The sequence below is a fragment of the Dromaius novaehollandiae genome, chromosome 7 (genome assembly GCF_036370855.1).
Source record: "Dromaius novaehollandiae isolate bDroNov1 chromosome 7, bDroNov1.hap1, whole genome shotgun sequence".
Taxonomy (NCBI): domain Eukaryota; kingdom Metazoa; phylum Chordata; class Aves; order Casuariiformes; family Dromaiidae; genus Dromaius; species Dromaius novaehollandiae.
The window spans coordinates 39,863,155-39,882,038 of record NC_088104.1 but is presented as its reverse complement, the minus strand read 5'-3'; the positions used below and the strand labels follow the sequence as shown (position 1 = coordinate 39,882,038).

Below are 18,884 nucleotides of genomic sequence, written 5' to 3'. Positions count from 1 at the left end.
CTTTAGAGAAGATTTGATAACCATGTGGGTCTTGGTATGCTTGGAACCCATGTCAGTACAGGATTTATTTTCTTGTCAGATTATAAAATATATTGATAAAATCACTCATGCTTTCTAAGATAATGGGCACGTTCCAGCAGTTCCTTAGATTTAGGATAGAAATTTTCAAAAACATGGTAGCACATCAGTTCTTCATCACCTCTCAGAAAAGGATATCTTGAAATGTTCCATCCTGTTAGGAGATGGTAACACGACCTATGGGACTAGTGGCTGGGGATTACGAGTCATATTCTTTGTCCACTCTTAATCTATCAAGCAAAATCTGAGACATTTCTCAACTAAGAAGGAAGAAGGAAAAAGCTAAATCCTGCTGCACAGAGCAGATATTTTCCTTGTATACCTCTAGCTTGGATCCTTTACAACTGATCCACTGAGAAGATCTTTGTATATACATATATGTGTATATACATATGCACACACTCCACAGAACCAAAAGCTGGATATCTTCCCCTCTTTCCTCCCTTCCCAGATGCATAGAAAATCCTTCTGGATTTACAAGAGCAGAGACCACAGCTGTCGCGTTAAACACACAGCAGCAGCTTTTGGATGACCACCAAATGCATCTTTGCTTGGGCCAGGAGAAACCGTCCTGAACCCAGCGTGGGAGCCTGCCCCAGCCCGAGACTCTGCGTTTTCATCACGCTGCGGATAAGCGCAGGGTCGCTGCAGCACAGCGCTGCCGGGCACAGGGGCCGGGCAGTGGGGAGCAGCCCTGGCCCACCACGCGCCACCAGCACCCCACAAACACGGACAGGCACTCGGCACCACAGCCCCTGCCGAGCGCATAGCGAAGGCAGCTCCCTCTTGCAGCAGCACCCTCCAGAAGGAAAACAAAAGTGAAAAGGTGGTTGTGGCCTGGCTAATCCTGTAACCAAATAAAACCTCAACAGCTCTCTGGTGATGTGTAATGCTGGTGGAAGAATTATGCTGCTTTTGTAAAAAATTAAAAATGAAATCTACTTTTCTCCTGGTGTTTTGCACAAAATTTTATAGTCTTCTGCAAATTGCCAGCACACAGTTTCAATTTTTCTTTAAAATACTTGTACGAAAGCTTAATGTTTAGTTCATCAAAATGGCAATCTTCCAATAAAAAAATATTCTTGACTGAGCTGCACTGATAAATATTTAATGATTATTAAGATTCTTAACAAAACAAAAAACTTCCTTGGCTTTTTGCCTCTCAGTGCAAGTATCTCACTGTGAGCTTCCTGAGCCTTGCTCACCTGTTATCATAGTAGATGTTCCATAACAAGCAGCTAGGTGTACTTCAAATTATTTAATCTTGGAGCAAGGTGTATGCACAAGACTTACGCTTTCTAACAGGAGAGGAAGAAGCTGCAAATTGTATACCCAGTTTCCAAAAGATAGATTATAGTCAACATAAAATATTTAGACAACTGCTAAGGAAGAATAACCAGAATAACTAGAACATGCATACAAGCTGTATGCTACAAGGGGAAAATAAAGAATTTTAATATGATATGATCTGTTGCACAAGAAATAATGTAACCTTCAACGTTGTTTTCCAGACAATATACAGGAAGAAAGGTACCACCCTATTTATTATTACAGTATACACAATATCTGTGCTTGGCAAGTGTCCTTGGGAAAAGGGGCACAGAGTAAAGTACTCCATTTTCTGGAAAGACCATAGGGAAAAAAGAGAACAAAGCACCTCACCGCTTTCTGCATCACAGTCACTCCATGCGCCGGAAGGCTCATTCCCAGGGCTGCCTCAGCTGCTGTCACAAAGATACTACTTTGGTTCTTGTCCTTCACTATAGGCTTATTATATTTTTACCAATTTGAAACTCTCAAACAGACACATCTGGATGAACTGTTGGATCACTCTAGCTTTAACCAGATGGGAAAAAGCAACTATGGGAATATATCCTTCTCCTCTTACGTCTTGTCTGCAGAGTACAACAGGTCAAATCTTGTAAAATTACTCAATAGGATAAACCAGCAAAAAGCTTTACATTTTGACTCAAGTCCCCTTAGTTTTGGTAAGTGCTTGTATTTCTTTGACCAGCAGTAAGAGACTGAGATTTTCTGAATTTCAAAAAAATGTGAACAGAGTTCAGTCAAAAGGAAGAAAAATTGGCATTTATTTTTAAAATATCTATTAAATATATATTACATATTCATTTATATATTTAATTAAACATTGCATATTATATGCTATATTAAATATATAATAGATATTAAAATATCTATTAAAATAAGATTGTTTTAGTAATGATATAATCCTGTTGTCATGGAAAGAATAATTTACATTTTAGATAAATTTTAGAACACTGTGCCATCAGAGCCAAATGTCTCAGATTTGTTTTTCTAGGTTAGGTCCTAAATTGCATGACCAATTGTGAAAATATTCCTGACAGGCTTGCATTTGTCAGAAGTAGCAAAGGCGGCTACCCATATTGGTACAATGCTCTCCTAAAGCCTCCTTTTTGTACAGAAAAATCAAACATGTCTAGAGTTTTCAAAATCTTTGTTTTCTCTGGTTATATACTGTCCCTGATGCCGATTCCCGAGATCTTGATTTTCCCAATGAAAGTCTCTCAATTCCCTTATCAAATGTATCAAAGTTTTAAACGGACATTCTATGTTCAAATTGTTAAAGGAGTTGCCTATGAATAAAACAACCATCTTAGGAAATGTATTTTATTCTCTCCTTCTGCTGCTCTCACTTTGTTGTTGATGCTATTTAATTCACCACAAACTGATGCTTCACAAGTGTCTTGCCCTCTATCCTCAAGACGTGTTTTGAAACTAGAAATGGTATTAGTACTTTGGGTTTCCGCAGCCAACCTCACCAGCTTAAAAATCTGAGTGCAGTACAAGGGTGGGGTGGCAGAGATGGTCCTAACTCCTCCCGACCTTCTCTTTTCTCTCTGCCCTCTCTGTCAGAAGGCAGAGGAGGACAAAGCAGGACGCTCCACCCAGAGGACACACCCAGAAAAGCTGGACAGTCCCCAGGGCAGTCACGGCAATGCTGGGAAGGGACCACCTCTCCATTGTAAAATGAGAGCCAATGCAGGGAAAGATAAGATTTACATCTCTTAAATGTAAAATCTAAGGTGAATATGTGCCCTTCCAAGAGGGCTACATCTTTTATGGCACATACTCTGCTAAAACATCTGGAGTTTCTGTCTCTAGCGATCATGTAGTACAGTCTCAACGCTCAGAAAACTAGGATACTTCCTGCTTGCTTCACTTTGGGAGTCATTTCTTGAACCCTCCATTTTTTTCTAAGCGCTTGCTCTAAGTTCATTTGCCGTGGCCAAGCTCATGGACTTTGAGATTAATCCATCAGCACAGTTACTCTTATGCATTCAGTTAGCCACAGTATTACACAATCTTATTTCCATTTACTCGCAAGTGATCAAAACAGCACTTCAGAAGTACACAACACGAATATTTAGAAGGAACAACAGAAGTTTAAAGAGATAAAAAGAACAGACGTACTGGTCCAATACTACAACACCATTCTACCTCATTTTCTGGTTGCGGTAAATACATCCTCTACTGCCTGTTTGCAGGTGCTGCTTACACCTTCAAATGGCCTTCCCATCATGTTACTATTTAAGAAGTTTGATTTCACTTCAGGCTTGTTTGAGGGAAAGCCTCAAATACAAAGTGTACTGATAAGAAGTGTTTCAACTCGCAATTCCTGAAACTTGCACTGAAATTTAACATTTATTAAGCTCTCTACCTGCAGCATATGCCTCCAAAACTAAAAGAAAAAAAATGCACAGGATTGAAACAGAATTGCTACCGCAGTGTTACCTACACTGCCATCAGAAGGCACCTACGTGATCTCAAAGCTGGGGTCTGACATGCAGCTAAAGTAACTCCCCTGGAGATGCTGGTATTAACTTGCTGGCTTTCAGACACCTAATCATAACCAGTAACATAATCAGTACCCAAGTGCCTCACCGCCACTACGTCATCCTCACTGCACTCCTATTTCAAAGGCAGAGGCAGACTGGACTACAGCAGAGTCCGGCGTTATAAAATCCAAAGGTAGCTGCTGACTGCCCAGCCCAGCACGGCGTCCCAGCAGCTGTGCAGCTGCATTAGTGCAGCGTTTGCTCACAGGGTAATTACCTTCACGCCTCCACCAACTGCCCCCGGCCGGGTCGAGAGCTACCTCAGGGGTCTCTGCATCGCACAGCACGCTGCATCGCTAGCTATGCATGGCCACCCAAAGGCAGCTCACACACAAAACAAAGCCTGAACCTGGCTTTCCACGTTCCAGATGCAACGCAGTGTCATATTTCTTAGCGCACTTCTCCCAGCCTTTGCTTTTATTATTTCACAGAGGACTCTAAGTGTAACAGAAATGCAGTTCTCTGTTAAAGCATACAGGCTGTTTTAAATAGCACTTGTCCTGGTTCAACTTAATTTGCAAAATCCTTAATCCAGTTTTACAACTGATTTTAAATGCATCTGTCACCCAGTGGGCAACATCTGCTGCACATTCCCCAGACCTGCTTTTGCTATATGGAAAGGGAGCCTGTTACTGTTGCTGCCAGCTTTGCAACTGGGGCGGTTTTCAGCTAGAAGTAGGTCTTGGCCAACACACAACTACATGGCACTTGCACAACTGAAGCTAGTTACGCCAATGTAAAGCAAAGCACAGCAATAACCCAGTAATGCACAGAACATTTCACCAGGAAACACGACTCCTCATCCAGCTCAAACTGCCATGAAAACCAGCACAAGGGGATTAAAGCACGGATGTCTCACTGCCTCCCTCTCCCCACCCTTAAAATCCAACTACCAGACTGGCCTGATTTATACTGAAAAAAATCCCTGCTTGCCAGCATTTAGTACCTCTGGTGATGTCAAGAGGTTGAGTCCATGATTCAAAGTTCATGATGAAGAAAAGTAGATGCAATGTTTTAACGGGAAAAGTCCTCTCCCTTTCAAATGCTGAGAAAATCTGAATTGATTTAAATTCACATAAACTTATTTAAATCCAGGAATAGTTAGGTTAAAACACCACGAGTGTCCTCTTTGGGTGTCCGAGGCTGTCGGACATACTTAGGCTAATGAGCATCATTTATTACTGTTTGGCCTCTCTTTTCAAAAGAGCACACAGACATTCTCCATGCATCTCGGCCCTGTGGGAATTAAAGGAAATGGGGCTATTCGACAGCACGGGACCAAACAACCAACACCGTAGGAAGGGGGTTGGAACAGGGAGAGAATATTGAAAAAGAGGCAGAAACAGAAGAATCCCAAAACAAAAGGGTAAAAATATTTGATTCAGAGAAGAAATAACTTCTGTAGGTCCTCTGGTAAGAAATATCTGTTCTTTCAGCAGAAAGATGTGCAACAAGGATTAACTTTAGAGATAATCAGCGTATGATACAGCATGGTGAGCAGCTGGTACAGCGTCGCGCCTCATTACCCCCCAGTGCCGATGTGGACACCTCACACCTGGTCTCCATCATTTCAGAAGGGAGCTCCAAGTTCTGCTATTAACACGGGAGCTGTTGCCACCCAATTCTTAAAAAGTACCTCTGAAGGATGTACTTCTTCTGCACCTCCGAAAGAGGGGCCAGTAAGAGATGGACCTAAGTGACTCAGAGGAGAAACTACAGCCCTTCAAAGCCAGCTATTCGCTTCAGGGGAAGCAGAAGGACATGTTTGGGTGGGGAGGGGTGCAACAGAAAGCAAACAATTCCCAGATGTACCGGGTAAGCAGGGCATGGCAGCCAGCAGGCCTAGCTGCTACTCAGCAGACCCACTGACTGGCTCGGGGTGGATCGGTGCTCAACACCCCTCCGCGCTTCATCTGCTTTGATGTCACTTGTCCAGGACGACGGCTTGCATCTTACCACATGCCTGCGTGCTGTCTAGCCCAGGGAGCCTTTTACCTCACTTACAGCATGTAGATGCTACCAAAGCACAAATAATTTCACAGCAAAAACACTTAGCATCCAGTATCCACGTAAGCAATGTAAAAACGTCAGTCCCAGTTTCAAGAGTCTCTTAACCGTTTCTCAGTGTTACTGCAAGTCAGCAGGATCCACTGGACACCTCTCTGCAGAGGCCACAAATTCCACGGAGCTATTTCATTTCTCCTACGTTAGCTGAATGAAAACGGGAAAGCTCTGTTTCAGGAGATAAGCAACAAATTCAAATGTAGTAACCATTCAAAAAAAAAAAAAAAAAAAAAAATCACACACTAGCACATACCAGAACATGTTCCAAACACTGACAAAGTTTGGGTTTTGCTGCCCTCAGCAACCTTCTGTCCTGAACTAGCTGCAGAAACCCAAACTGATTTTCTTCTCTGTTCACTTGGCTTTTAGACAGTCCTGACAGCTCCATTACGATCTCATTGTTTATCTCCTCCTCATGGATTTTCATCCGGACAAATATTTATTTTATTTCTTCTCAACTGTGTACACTGTTTCCATTACCACCAGAAGGCTCTTCAGAAGGATTTAGAATAATTTCCTCACCCATTTGAAAGAAACCCTGCTGTTTTTCACTCTATTTAGGAAGGGAAAAAAAGTATTGATTAACGATTGTCAACTGTTCTTCAGCTGCTCTCCCAGGAAACATTTTATTGTCTTACTTACAATAAGAGCTATGCCCTTAAGCCCAATTAGGAACTGACTTCACGAATAAGTCCAAAAAGATCAGAATAGCAGAGGCCCAAAGGAAACTAGTATGTCCTTGAAAAATAAATCTTCTTCCAACCTTGATACACACACCTGGCACAGCCCTGTTGGTCTCAGTCAAGAATATAAAATTTACAAATACGTTTATCAGCAAAAAACTATCTAAACAGACACACAGTTCCTATTTACGGTATCAATAATACCCAAAGGTTTTGAAGTCCAGACAGCCAATAGTTCTATAGGGCATCCCTGTGAGTAATCCCTTAATATTTTCAGACCACTTCCCAGCAAAGGGGAAGAAACCCGTCAGTCTTAAATACTGATTTTTAAACAGGTAGGAGGCACTTCTGACTTTCCGGTGTTAGCAAAAAATATATTTGGGTCTCACCATTTTAAAGCACATTTAACTGTGCAAACAAACAAACAAGAACCCCCAAAAGAAAGAGTGGAACTCATTAGTCATTATTTCTCAGGGGTGCCTAAACCAAAGTAAAAAGGCAGTGAAACAAAGCAACTGTATCTCGACTGAAATCAGTAATTAAGAGCAAGAAACAAGTAGCAAACCAGGAACCGCAATACAGATGTTGTAGAACTATCTGATGCAAATACAATTCACTGCATCATGACACTTAAAGGTACATTAAGCTTAACATTCACATAAGACCATTTTTACTGCCTGCAATACACTTTTATTTTTTATCATCATATAATTAGTATCAGTGGAAAAAAAATTAACACCCTGTTAAGAAAAGCTCAATGGTACACAAGAACTTACCAACTGTTAAAATGTCACCAGTCAATTTCTTTATACCAAACGTGTGTCATGGAGCCACAGATGAAATCAGAACCTGACTGAGCTATGTGCTACTTCATAAACATAATAAGGGCTTCTGTTCTGAAGAGTTTCTCATTTAAATAGCTGCCAGACAAGCAGCACAGCACCCAGAAGCAAGGGAAAACTGGAAGCCAGTGGTCCCGGCTGTAACTGATGGTACCCAAGCACCTCCCAAACCTTCGAGTTCCTCCTCCCTCACAAGCACAGGCCCAGCACACAGCCAGACACCGCTGCTGCTGCTGGAGGCAATACTCAAACACTACATGTTTAGGGAACAATAACACACCTATTTTTAATCCGGACTCAAGTATGTTTGCAGGATAAGAAAGAAACCACATGGGAGAACCCATTAAACATCTCTACCCAGTATTTGAAACACAGTTGTTTGTTTTGTTCTTTGTTTGCTTGTTGTTAGTTTGGCTGTTTTGTTTCTTTAACGTGTGTTTTTCTGTATGTGCAATCCAGCTATTCAAATAGAACTGCAAAGGATGCTTCAATCCTTTTCAGTTGTTTTTGTGTAGTAGCAACACTGGTACAGCAGAAACAAATACTTTACTCTCAAAGAATCTACTAACACAGGGAAGTAAAGCATTCCTGGCTGAACTCCAGTAGTCTAAGAAAACAGACCCTTACTAGTCAAACAACATGCTGCCTATAAGCAACACTGTCTGTGGGAAGCTCTTTAAAATAAAGTTTAGATCTGCTACTCCACCTCTCTTTCTCATTCACCAAGACAGAGAAGAAACAAACATTTCTAGAGAATTATCACTGCAACACTTCTCTAAGACAGAGAAGCAATGGGATTTGTCCAGGAAATACCTGACAGGATTTTCCAGAACCACATTTTGCTGCGCATGCAAAGCTTTCAGGTCAGGCTGCGCAGGGTCTGCTGTGATACAAAGGGACTCTACGTCCAGCCTTGGCCCACACTGCTGGGCTGAAGCCCGCTGAGAGCCCCTGCCTGAACAGTTTCCTTTTAACCCACAGCATTTGCCAGTTCCAATCTGGAGGAGATATACGTGAACGTAGGGCTACCAGCAGCTGTAGCATTAAACTGACTGACATAGCCCATGGGTCTGTCTTGAGCTGCAAAATCTAAAAGAAAGCTCAAAATAGCACCAAAGAAATGAGGTAGACTAAGTCTGTCTGATCAGAAACTATCAGATAAGATTTCAGGGGTCAGATAAATTTCTGCTCCCTTAGAGTGATGGACACAAAAACATGGTGTTCCTATGTTCACATGCTGTGTTCATTTGCAGAGGGATACTGGGCATCGCTTAGCCTTGGCAGAGACCCAAGTGTGGTAATGCACTGGAACTGCAGGGTCACCAAAGCAAAAAACCTCACTAATATTAGAATATTAGCTGCAAATGAAACAGGCTGTTTAGCAGTTTTTAGGAGCTCCTGAAACAGGTTTTCAATCTTTAAGGAAGGAAACCTCATAGTCTTACCACTTTCATAGCAAATTCCCGAGGAGGTATTGAGATACGAACCAGAAGCTGGTACCGCTTCCTTTGTTTTCTCCCAGTCTCACTCATCTCCTGTCTTGCTAGTCAGCCTTAACCAGGCAGAAGAGATTTAACCTTGCAATACTTAGCTGCAAAGCTGTAACAGCCAGCAGCTTGATCTTGGCAAAACATTTGTCACCCACAGACTGGCCAAAGGAAAATAAAAGTAACCTACGATGGGCAAACATGTTCTACTGCTGAGAGAGAATGGCAGCAGTGCAGAAATAGCTATTTTGGTCATGAATTGCATGTGGACCTTGTGGTTGTTCAGTAACTGGACTGAGAGAGTCAGAAGCTGCCTCTTCCTCTCTTTGCTTCTATCTTCTGTTGACCACTTGGGCCCATCTGCCCCATCTCTTCAGCAAAAAACAATATAGTTCTTTCCAAGCACCTAAAACTCTTTCCCAGACAAAGATCATCACATAAAATACTTTTCTTTTTTACAAGGGGATGTTGTGTACAAAGATGGGAGAGGAAAAAAAAATATTTTGTCACAGAAAGCTATTCTGCTAGTTTTGTACATCCACCCATGCTTCCATGTTCAGGAAGTCAGGACCTTCACACAGAAACAGAATCGGAGAACAATGCAGGTTGGAAGGAACCTCTGGAGCCTGCTAGTCCAACCTCCCATTCAAAGCAGGTCACTCAGGCCTTGTCTAGCTGAGCTTCAAATATCTCCAGGAATGGAGAGTCCTCAAGCCCTCAGAGCCCCTGTTCCAGGGTTTGACCATCCTCACAGTGAAAAAATTTTTTCTATATCTAATTGGAATTTCCCCTGTGGTGTCTTGTGTCCTTTGCCCCAGCCTTTTCATTGTGAACCTCTGAGAAGAGTTTGGCACCATCTTCTCTATACCCTTCCTACCCATGAGCTAGCTGAAGGCAGCAGTAAGATTCCCCCCTTAGCCTTCTCTCTTCCAGAATGAAGAAATCCATTTCTCTGTCTCTCCTCAAATCTCGTGTACTCCAGACTCTTAATCATCTTAGTGGCCCTCCTCTGGATTCATTCCAATACATATCAATGCACTTTTCTGCTGGAGAATACGAAACTGGACATAATATTCCAGATGTGAGCTCTCATACTCAGCTGTGATTCCACAGATGATCTGCCTGGAGGGTGGGCTGTATTACTTTTCAGTTTAAGGAAAAAAAAGACACATTAATGAGATGAGATAGGAAAGCACTCTAATTCTGCTTTTTACAGAAACAGAAGAGTAGAATTCCCAAAAGTGGGTAAAAGACAGAACAGAAATTCTTATTTACTTTCTGTGAAACCTTTGCTCTTAACTCACTTTATGGTGAGACTTCTGCTCCTGTCACAAAGCGTTCTAGAAATCCCATGTTTCCTTTGTCTTGAAAGTTCACCTGCACACACCCTTGCACAAGGTTTTACAGCTTCTAAGCAGATGCAAGTATTCTTACGGGCACAGTGTCTAGCTGAGCACAGTAATTCCCAGTGATACATGACACTGCTATTGTTGAATTTCCCTGAGTTGCAGTGGGACACGTGGAGTTCAGCGCTCTCTACACAGCCTGCTAGGTCAGCCTGTACTTCACACGCAGAGAGAAGCAACCATGGGAGCTCCCAGCTGGTCAGCCTGTACTTCACACGCAGAGAGAAGCAACCATGGGAGCTCCCAGCTGAAGGACTCCGTATCAAGAAGAAAACATAATAAAAGCTTCCCTAGAGTGACTCAGACAGCTGAGCCCCAATGAAAGGCAATACCACCTTCTGAAAACACAACCTCAAGTCCTGTGTTTTGACACCTTAGAAATTGTGCGTCTTCCACCTGAATTCACACTGAGTCAGATAGTCCCAGTTCAATCTTTAGCCACAATCAAAACAGTGGTCAGCACAAGCACAGCACCTAGCCCTCCCAGCCTCTGGGTACCATCTTTTTCCTTCCACTTCCAGCAGGAATCATGGCTTATTTCTCAGAACCAAACACAAGAGAGATTTCACTCTCCAACATTCACTACCGAAAATTTTTGACAACAGCTGCACATTTGCTAACCCAAGCAGCAAGGAATGCCTGTGATAGCTGCATCTCAGCTGGACTGGCAAAATCCCAAAACATACTGCTTTGACCTGAGAGTTAGGGTCACAGACAGACTGCGGGGCTAGGCCACAAGCTAGAACAGGGGTTCTGGATGCCTAGCTCACTGGGGAGCTCTCCCTGCGCAGCAACATCTGAAGGGCTGAGGAGGCTGGTCTAGTGCCGTGTGATCCATTTAGTTGACCATCAGTTTGGAAGAGGAACATTTACCATATATATGATCCCTCGAATTGTTTTAGTGATTGTAACCCACTGTTCAGTGTCATCACCTTCTTTAATCAATCTCCAACATCATTTGGGCAACAGATGGACACAAAGAAACCCATCTAAGAATCCGCACAGACCACAACAGACTTTTTAGGACAATTGCTCAAGCCAGCACAGATGAACCATGTAGCTAAACCCAATGCTGCCAGTGAGCAGTGAACAGTTGACCTGCTGTCTATGGGCAAGTCAAGTCTAAGCATGAAGGGAAGGCCTAGTAACATGAAAGGGGATGAACTATGGTGTAACTCCAGCTGCCAGGTTAGGAATGTAGGTGATCCACCCACCTGCGAGACGCCACTGGTTTATGTCAGCAGAGAATGCCCTGATTCTGCTACCTGCCACATGCGAGCCTGGTCAGCAAAGTGCAAAGCCCTACAAGTGCACTGGCTACAAGGCAGTTAATCGCATCCTCACATGATTACAGGTTGGACCAGTCCAATTTATTCTGGATTCACCCACTGATTTATACCAGTTTTCCTAAACTTCCCAATCTCCCTTCCCAAATTACCACCGAACTGAAAAGGAACACAGTATTAGTTGAGGTGTCAGCCAGCACACGCTGCCAGCAGCTGTGACTGCAAGCAAGTTCCAAAGGCTGAAATACAAACACTTGCTCGGCACTGAGACCCGGACTTAAATTGGAGGAAACTTAACAGACCCAAAACATTTAACTAAATATGAAGCTAGCCTTCCTACATTGTCTATGAAAGAAAAAGCAGCAGTAGCTCTCCAGCCACTTCACCCCAGTCATCACAAACACCCCAGTATCTCCCACCTGAGGTTGCCTCCCTGACAAGCTGTCAGCCCAGCTACTCACACGAACTTGTTGAACAAGCTGGGTTAACACGGAGGTATCATTGCATTATAAACCAGTTCATCAGGAACAAACTGGGAGAGGAAGCCTACGCACACAGGTAGTTCAGCCAGTAACAGGTATCAGTGGCTGATGCATTAAGCTCTGGCATGAGCGCAGGTGCTGCAATAAGAGAACAAGCAAGCAAATCTTATTTCAGATGGTGCCACAGCACTGTCTGTTTGCATCACTCTTGCACAGGCCTCACTGGGCTGCTCCACCCAGCCACAGTGCAAATGACCAAAGTGAATCTCCTTGATGGAGCAATCCAGATGCTAATGGACAGAAGTCCAGGTCACTAGATCCATTATCCACACAGCTGGCCCTTCCAGTGGCAGCCTCAGCCAAGAGCCAAGGGCTGAATGGCCACACACCTCAAAAGAAAGTGGATGACTCGCTCCCAAGTACTTTATTCAGTTATTGATGGAAAAATATTAGTGCACTATTCATTAAATGTTATTTCTCCATCAGTGGGCTAGATGAATAATGAAACAATGATTCAGAAGCAGCTTACTGCCAAAACAGCAAAACAAACACCGACATCTTTTGCAATGGATTGTTTCAGCAGCTCCACCTCAAAGTCCCAGGGTAGAGTCTCCAGGTTGGTCTCTGCATAGGAGAACAGTATCTCAGATGATGTACTCCTGCTGCATGTTTGTTACTCCTGTTCTGCGTGCTTCCAGGACTTTCAATCCAGCTTTCAAAAAGGTGCAAAAATTCATTTGCAAAAAGCGAACAAAAACCATAAATGAATTTCTCATATTGGAGGCAGGTATTTCTTTTTCCTTCCAGAATCTATGCACTCAATACTCCTGACACTACTGCTAGTGTGCCAACCATTCTGATTTAAGGAGAACGCTACTGCAAAGCAAGTTTTGTGCAAGGCATCAGTTCTCCTTGACGCAGAAGAAGGGGAAATGGAGAGCCATCCCATCTGCAGAGTCCCAGCAAAGACACAGGTTCCCAGGGCAAACCGTTCCTCCTCAAAGGATTCAAGTGCAAACCGGCTTGGCTCTCCGCAGCCTGCGCCGCTGAATCAGGAGCCGTATCCACAAATGTCCATCTGCCTGGCACCGCCACAGCATGCCTGAATGACCAAGAAGCCAGCTCCCACTGAAAGCCAGTGGCATGAAAGGACACAAACCTAAATGTAATTTGTGTCTCTAGAGATGCAGGCAGGTACACGCTGGGATTTAACACCACCACCCAGGCACCTCACCTCCCAGTGCTTCCAGTGAGAGCCAGGATTTGTAGATATCAGTATGACTGTCTGCAACTATATGAAGTTTAAACACACTTTAAAAAAACCCTACCTGGAAACCACCAAATCACTTGAAGATCATCTAACCCAGAAAGTAAAATTTCAAGTGGCAGTAGCAAAATTTTGAAATGGCAGTTCATGCCACAGACATCCAGCTGCAAATGATAAACTGCTAGGAATTTTCTTAATCTCATATAATCTAAATATCTATATATATATATATATATATATATATATAGTGGTTAAAAAAAATCTAATCTCAGGAGAACATATCTGAAGCCAACTACTAAACCCTATGATACTTTTTTTTTAACTGCTAAATTATTACCCTATAATCCCTAAAGATACTGAAGGTCTTTATGACAGAAACACAGTTTTAACTACAGAAAAATAATATTCTGATATTTGAGCACACTGGGAGCATTTTTGGTTGATATCAGGTGCTAAACTAGGTATAAATTCTTGTTTCCTAATGCTATGTATCCTTCTATGTTAGAAAATCAGTTGTCCCCAAGAACAAGAAAATCTCCTGTAAGTTTTCACCACTATAACTACCCGATATAGGAGAAAAGCCGTTTTCTTAAATTATTTTTAAGCCCTAAATCAACTTCTATTAAGCAGAAGTCCCTTCTTTTTAAGAAGCAAAACCTACTGCCAGAGAAGAATTCTTACTTTCACGATGATATTAAAGATGAGAAATGGGGGAGAAAATAAAAGGAGTAATTGCAAGATGATTAGATAATCTGAACACTATTCAAATGCACTGAAGACATATTTAATGGGCATTAGGAAAAATTAATGGAGCAACAAGCTCACACATTCTCTCCTGCTCTATTAAAAATAAAAAACTTGACTAAGGCCACTGAAGCATTTTTCCAGGAGGCACCCAGAAAGCCTGAACGCCCACCCCACACAGCTTCATGCAGTCATGAATACGGTGCAGCTCAGAACGGAAACATTTTACCTTGCATTACATGTGAGGGACTGCATTGAGTGTACAGCAGCAAGCCCCCAGTACCTGCATGTATAACAGCTTACGATTTTATGGGAGAGTGTACAGCAAAATAAAGCATTTCTATGTGCCCCAATTCCCACTGCATTTCACAGACAAACGTATGCTAACTCCTTAGATCCTTTTGAAAATGCCAACCTTATAAGTTTTGGCCACCCACGCCCACGAGCACAGGAAGGCAACAGATCAATTCACGTAAAACAACCATGTACTTGTACTCGCTTTCTTGGAGGACCTCGATTTTTCAGGCTGTAATAGGAAAGATCCAAATCTTTAGGAATCTTTAAGATGCTAATCTAACAGGAAAAGTTGCTTTACAATTCAACCTGTACAAGCAGTAGACCCAAAAAACTGGGAGACATATATGACATTAATTCAAATCAGAGTGGAATTTTTGCTTTGTGAGAACATTAACGTTAACAAAAATGACCTCTTGCAATGTTAATTATAAAAGGAAGAACAAACAAAAGCATGCTGGAAACTGGGAGCAAACCACAGTGTCTACAAGGCAGCTTTTCGGCACAGCAGTTCTGACCCATGCACATTATTGTGTCATGTTAAAACGTCATCGTTTGCCAGAACCTCACGCAGAGCATTTGAAGTTAATCAGTTTTTCCCCCAAGCTGTGTGCCGAGAGGAAGCTTTCAGCCTATCTACCCTGCAACAAATTCAACGCACAGCCCTTAAGTATCAGTCCGTCACACAGAGCAAAGAAACATTAAAAAAAAAGACCCTGCTACTCTCAGAGAAAAGCTGGGAATCCCAGCTGTACCTCAATTCCATTAGCCGCTCCGTGAACCGTCCTCACAAGATAAAGTCTTCTGAAAAATAAATACACACTCTGACTAAGTAAATTGTGAGGAGTTAATTTGCAATTCCGCAATCCCCAAGGGACTCCGAGACCAATCTCTCCTGTGTTTCATCTACAGTAATTTAATAGTTTATATTGTAAGAGCCACGGTCTACAAGGAAGATACAAGGACAAATCCTGAGTACATTATTTGTTCTAGTCCCACTGATTCAAAGGCATTATTAGTGCAATTAAAGCAAACAAGATTTAGCAGTCCACTACCTGGCCCAATGCTGAGTTGAGTAAGCTGTTTCTGCTGCTGTGATCCACAGCTCCAGTGCTAACAGCTTCCACCTGCAAGCACATTCAGGTTAGAAGTGCAGAAAAAGGCAAAACCAAATGTGTTCTTCCATTCTCATTCCACTTGGCTTAAGTCACTACTCTGTTAAATTCCTCCCTCCCATGAACAGAGACATGCAACTTAAGGAGGGCCCTCTAGATTCACACCGACCAAATGTTCTGAGCGAAACTAAACAATGTGTCCTCTGCTCCATTTGGGGCTAATTTTTTGTTCGCTTCCTTCCCCCTCTCCTTCCTCTGCTTGCCAGGAACTTCTTAGTTGGTCATTATAATTTCAAGTAAGGTTGCACCAGCTCTGGAGCATCTCAGAGCTCTGAAGCATTGAAGCACTCTTTTTATGTACAGTGCACTTCATAACAAGATTAGTAAAAACTACAAAGCATCTATAAAGGCCCTTCTTGTGTCAGCATAGCAAGGGCACAAATTCTTAATGATGGATAAATGGAAGGCAAATCGAACAGTATTAAGAGTCCACGTAGTTCCAAGTCTCTTCTGCTACGAATTAAATCGAACAGCTTTGAAAGAGTTTCTCCATTTCCAGATCCCACTGTGCACCGTATTGAAAAAGTGACTGTACGTGCTCCTTTAAGAAACTTGCAATGACCTGAAAACCATTTACATAAGTGTCATAAATAGCATTCTATATGCAGGAGACCTGAATGAAAACCATCTTCCTTGGGTTTGGTTACACAGAGAAAACACTATACTGGGCTTGCCAGTATAGTATTGTATTGCAAGTGATTTGTTTAAACTGATGACAAGCATCCCTCCCATGTTGCACACTGTAGCAGAAGTAAAAACAAATGTGAAGGTTTACTTCTCTCACATCTGATGATGATGTTTCATTAAGTATGACTCTAGTCCAATAATCCTCCCTCTACCAAAAAGTAATGCAATTGCAAAAAACTTCTGAGTTCCTTTATTAACGGAAACGAAATGTTTTCATGCTAATTTTCAGGTTTTGCAACCTAAATATTGTTTTGTCTTGTCTTCAATAATATTTAGTTTACAGGTGAAGGGATACAACTTTAACGCTTTGATGCAGAATACATCAGCACTCTTTTCAGAGCAACTGTGAGTATGAGTAATTTTTCTGGAAATTGTGAGGAGGTGATAAGTGACTTGTAGCGTTCTCCAACTGGTTTGCTGTGCATATGCTCCAGTTGATAAAACACAACTTACGTAACCGGGACAAGACAATTGAGCAGTGAAGACAGTACAGGAAATGCCATTTCTGCCTTAAATGCTCATGTAGCATTTAAATTCTCAGAGAATCATCAGGATTTTTTTTCTTGAGAACAGAAGCACAAGTGTTTATAAGAATCAAGAACACCTCCTTTCTTCTCCACCCACATGGACTTGGCAGCATGTCTCAGTATTTTGTGATGTCAGCACTGAAAAACCTGCATTACATCGCTTCAGGGCCTCTGAGAAAATAAAAACAATTAAACGACACTCTGATTTAGGACCTGCCCTTTTCTCCTCCGCATGCCCTGCATTCAAAGGGGGACTTGTTGGTTCCCCTAACAAGTCTGGCCCCAGTCCAGCTGCTGATTGGAGTTGGCTCGTGGGCCTAGAGCTTAAGATGTGAACTGATGAACATTTATGAATCAAGGAGGTCTGTATGGTTACTCGCTCAGTGAAGGGTGCCGTATCAGCAGTGCAGCTGCAAGACCGTTAGGGCTTTAAGAACCTAAGCCAAGAACAATATTCTTCAGCTCAAAAACTGCAAAGGAAACAGCACAACCCCCATACAAAACTACCCAGAGATGCCTGCAGGACAGAGCAGCTCTGACTTGCCATTTGCCCCAGAAAGAGGAACTCTCCTGCCTGCCCACTAGTGGCTTAAGGAGGCCAGGCTGAGGAGATGGCTGCCGTTTGCATCGGCACTCACTTGCAAACTCTCAGTTCAACCTAACAGCCAAACACAAATATCCACCTCAGGAGTAATGTCAAGAATCCAGTCCAGTGTGCAGGACGGGACTGGGGCAGCAGGCACAAAGCCAAAACGTCCAGATCAAGCGTGCCTGCCCTCTTTGGATCTCTTGACCCTGACAAGGTTCTCCCTGCATATTTAGAAGCATCCCTCAAGCTCATGTATCGTAATGCCAACCAAACCTACAAGGTGGATTTTAGAGTTACCTGGCTTTTACAGTTACAGGGCTACGATTCTGCAAACTGACACCCGCAGAGTCTTTCCTAACATGAGCCTTTCTGAGCAAAGGAAGAATACTGCCCCAAAGGCTTGAAAGCTCAAAGGACAGCACCACAATGGGGCGTGCACTGGTCGAAGGGCAGCAAAGGGAATAACCACACCAATAAGCGCATAATCTTGTTTTAGTTGCTAATCCTGCAACATAACCTACAGCACAGACTCCTCTGTCCCCAGTGAAGTCACTGGGACCTCACATGCCAGCAGCAATGCCAAAGATGCTTGTTTTTTGTTAGAGGACTAGGGCCTCAAACACAACTGTAAAAACAACAAAGCAGACTTTAGTCCCAATTGGCCAAAGCCAAAATTAAATGCTCATAGAATAAACTGGGAAAAAAAAAAAAAAAAAATCAACCAACAGCCAACAAGTAATTAAGGCACAGATTTCACTTACAGCTAAACAGTAAATCTTGCTCAGCAGCATTTAAGCAGGTGAACTTCTATTAATGCATCACTATTTATAAAGCCCATTAGCTATTTTGCTGGAAAATATCTCCATCACACTCATAAAAAGATTTCTGGAGATTACAGCCTGGGCTTAACTGTTGTACTATCAAGTCCTCATAATATCATATGAAGAAAGAGTAATCTGAAATATGTTATCTTTGAAACCATGTAGTCAGACTCACAACTAGCACAAACTAATCTCTCCCTCTGCTACTTCACTGGGAGATAGAAAAAAAACATGAGTGCTCACATTTAGGTATGCAGATGCACATGCTTACACTTTTACATGTATTTGCCTGTTTGCATTCACGGCCCAGACAAGGAGGAAACCTCCCTTCTCCCCAGAAGTCACTGATGCAAGTTACATGCAGTAACTGGCAAGTGATGCTGAAGGATCTGCACTTTCTTCCCTTTCACAAAAGGTGGTGTGGAGCTGACACGCCACACACTGCCTTTGTTACGCACTAGCTTCTGTCCCCAAGGAATCCCTTCACGAATCTCCATGCATCAACAAATAAGCCACAATCTTTAGCAAAGTATATATGCTATTCAACTGTAGGTCAGTCATTCTAGAAAATTAC

The 18,884-nt window shown here is 42.5% G+C and overlaps 1 protein-coding gene across 31 annotated transcripts in view; it reads right to left on the bottom strand.

Moving 5' to 3' along the window:
* MAP2 (microtubule associated protein 2) overlaps positions 1-18,884 on the bottom strand; it is a 273,633-nt gene that overhangs the window by 201,536 nt on the left and 53,213 nt on the right. Inside the window, exon 1 of one of the 31 annotated variants that reach the window (XM_064515291.1) lies at positions 15,567-15,635. The exons of the other annotated variants lie outside the window; for them this stretch is intronic. The gene's annotated coding sequence lies outside the window, so the exon portion shown is untranslated. Of the gene's footprint in view, positions 1-15,566; positions 15,636-18,884 lie in introns of those variants that run through there. 31 annotated transcript variants of the gene reach the window in all.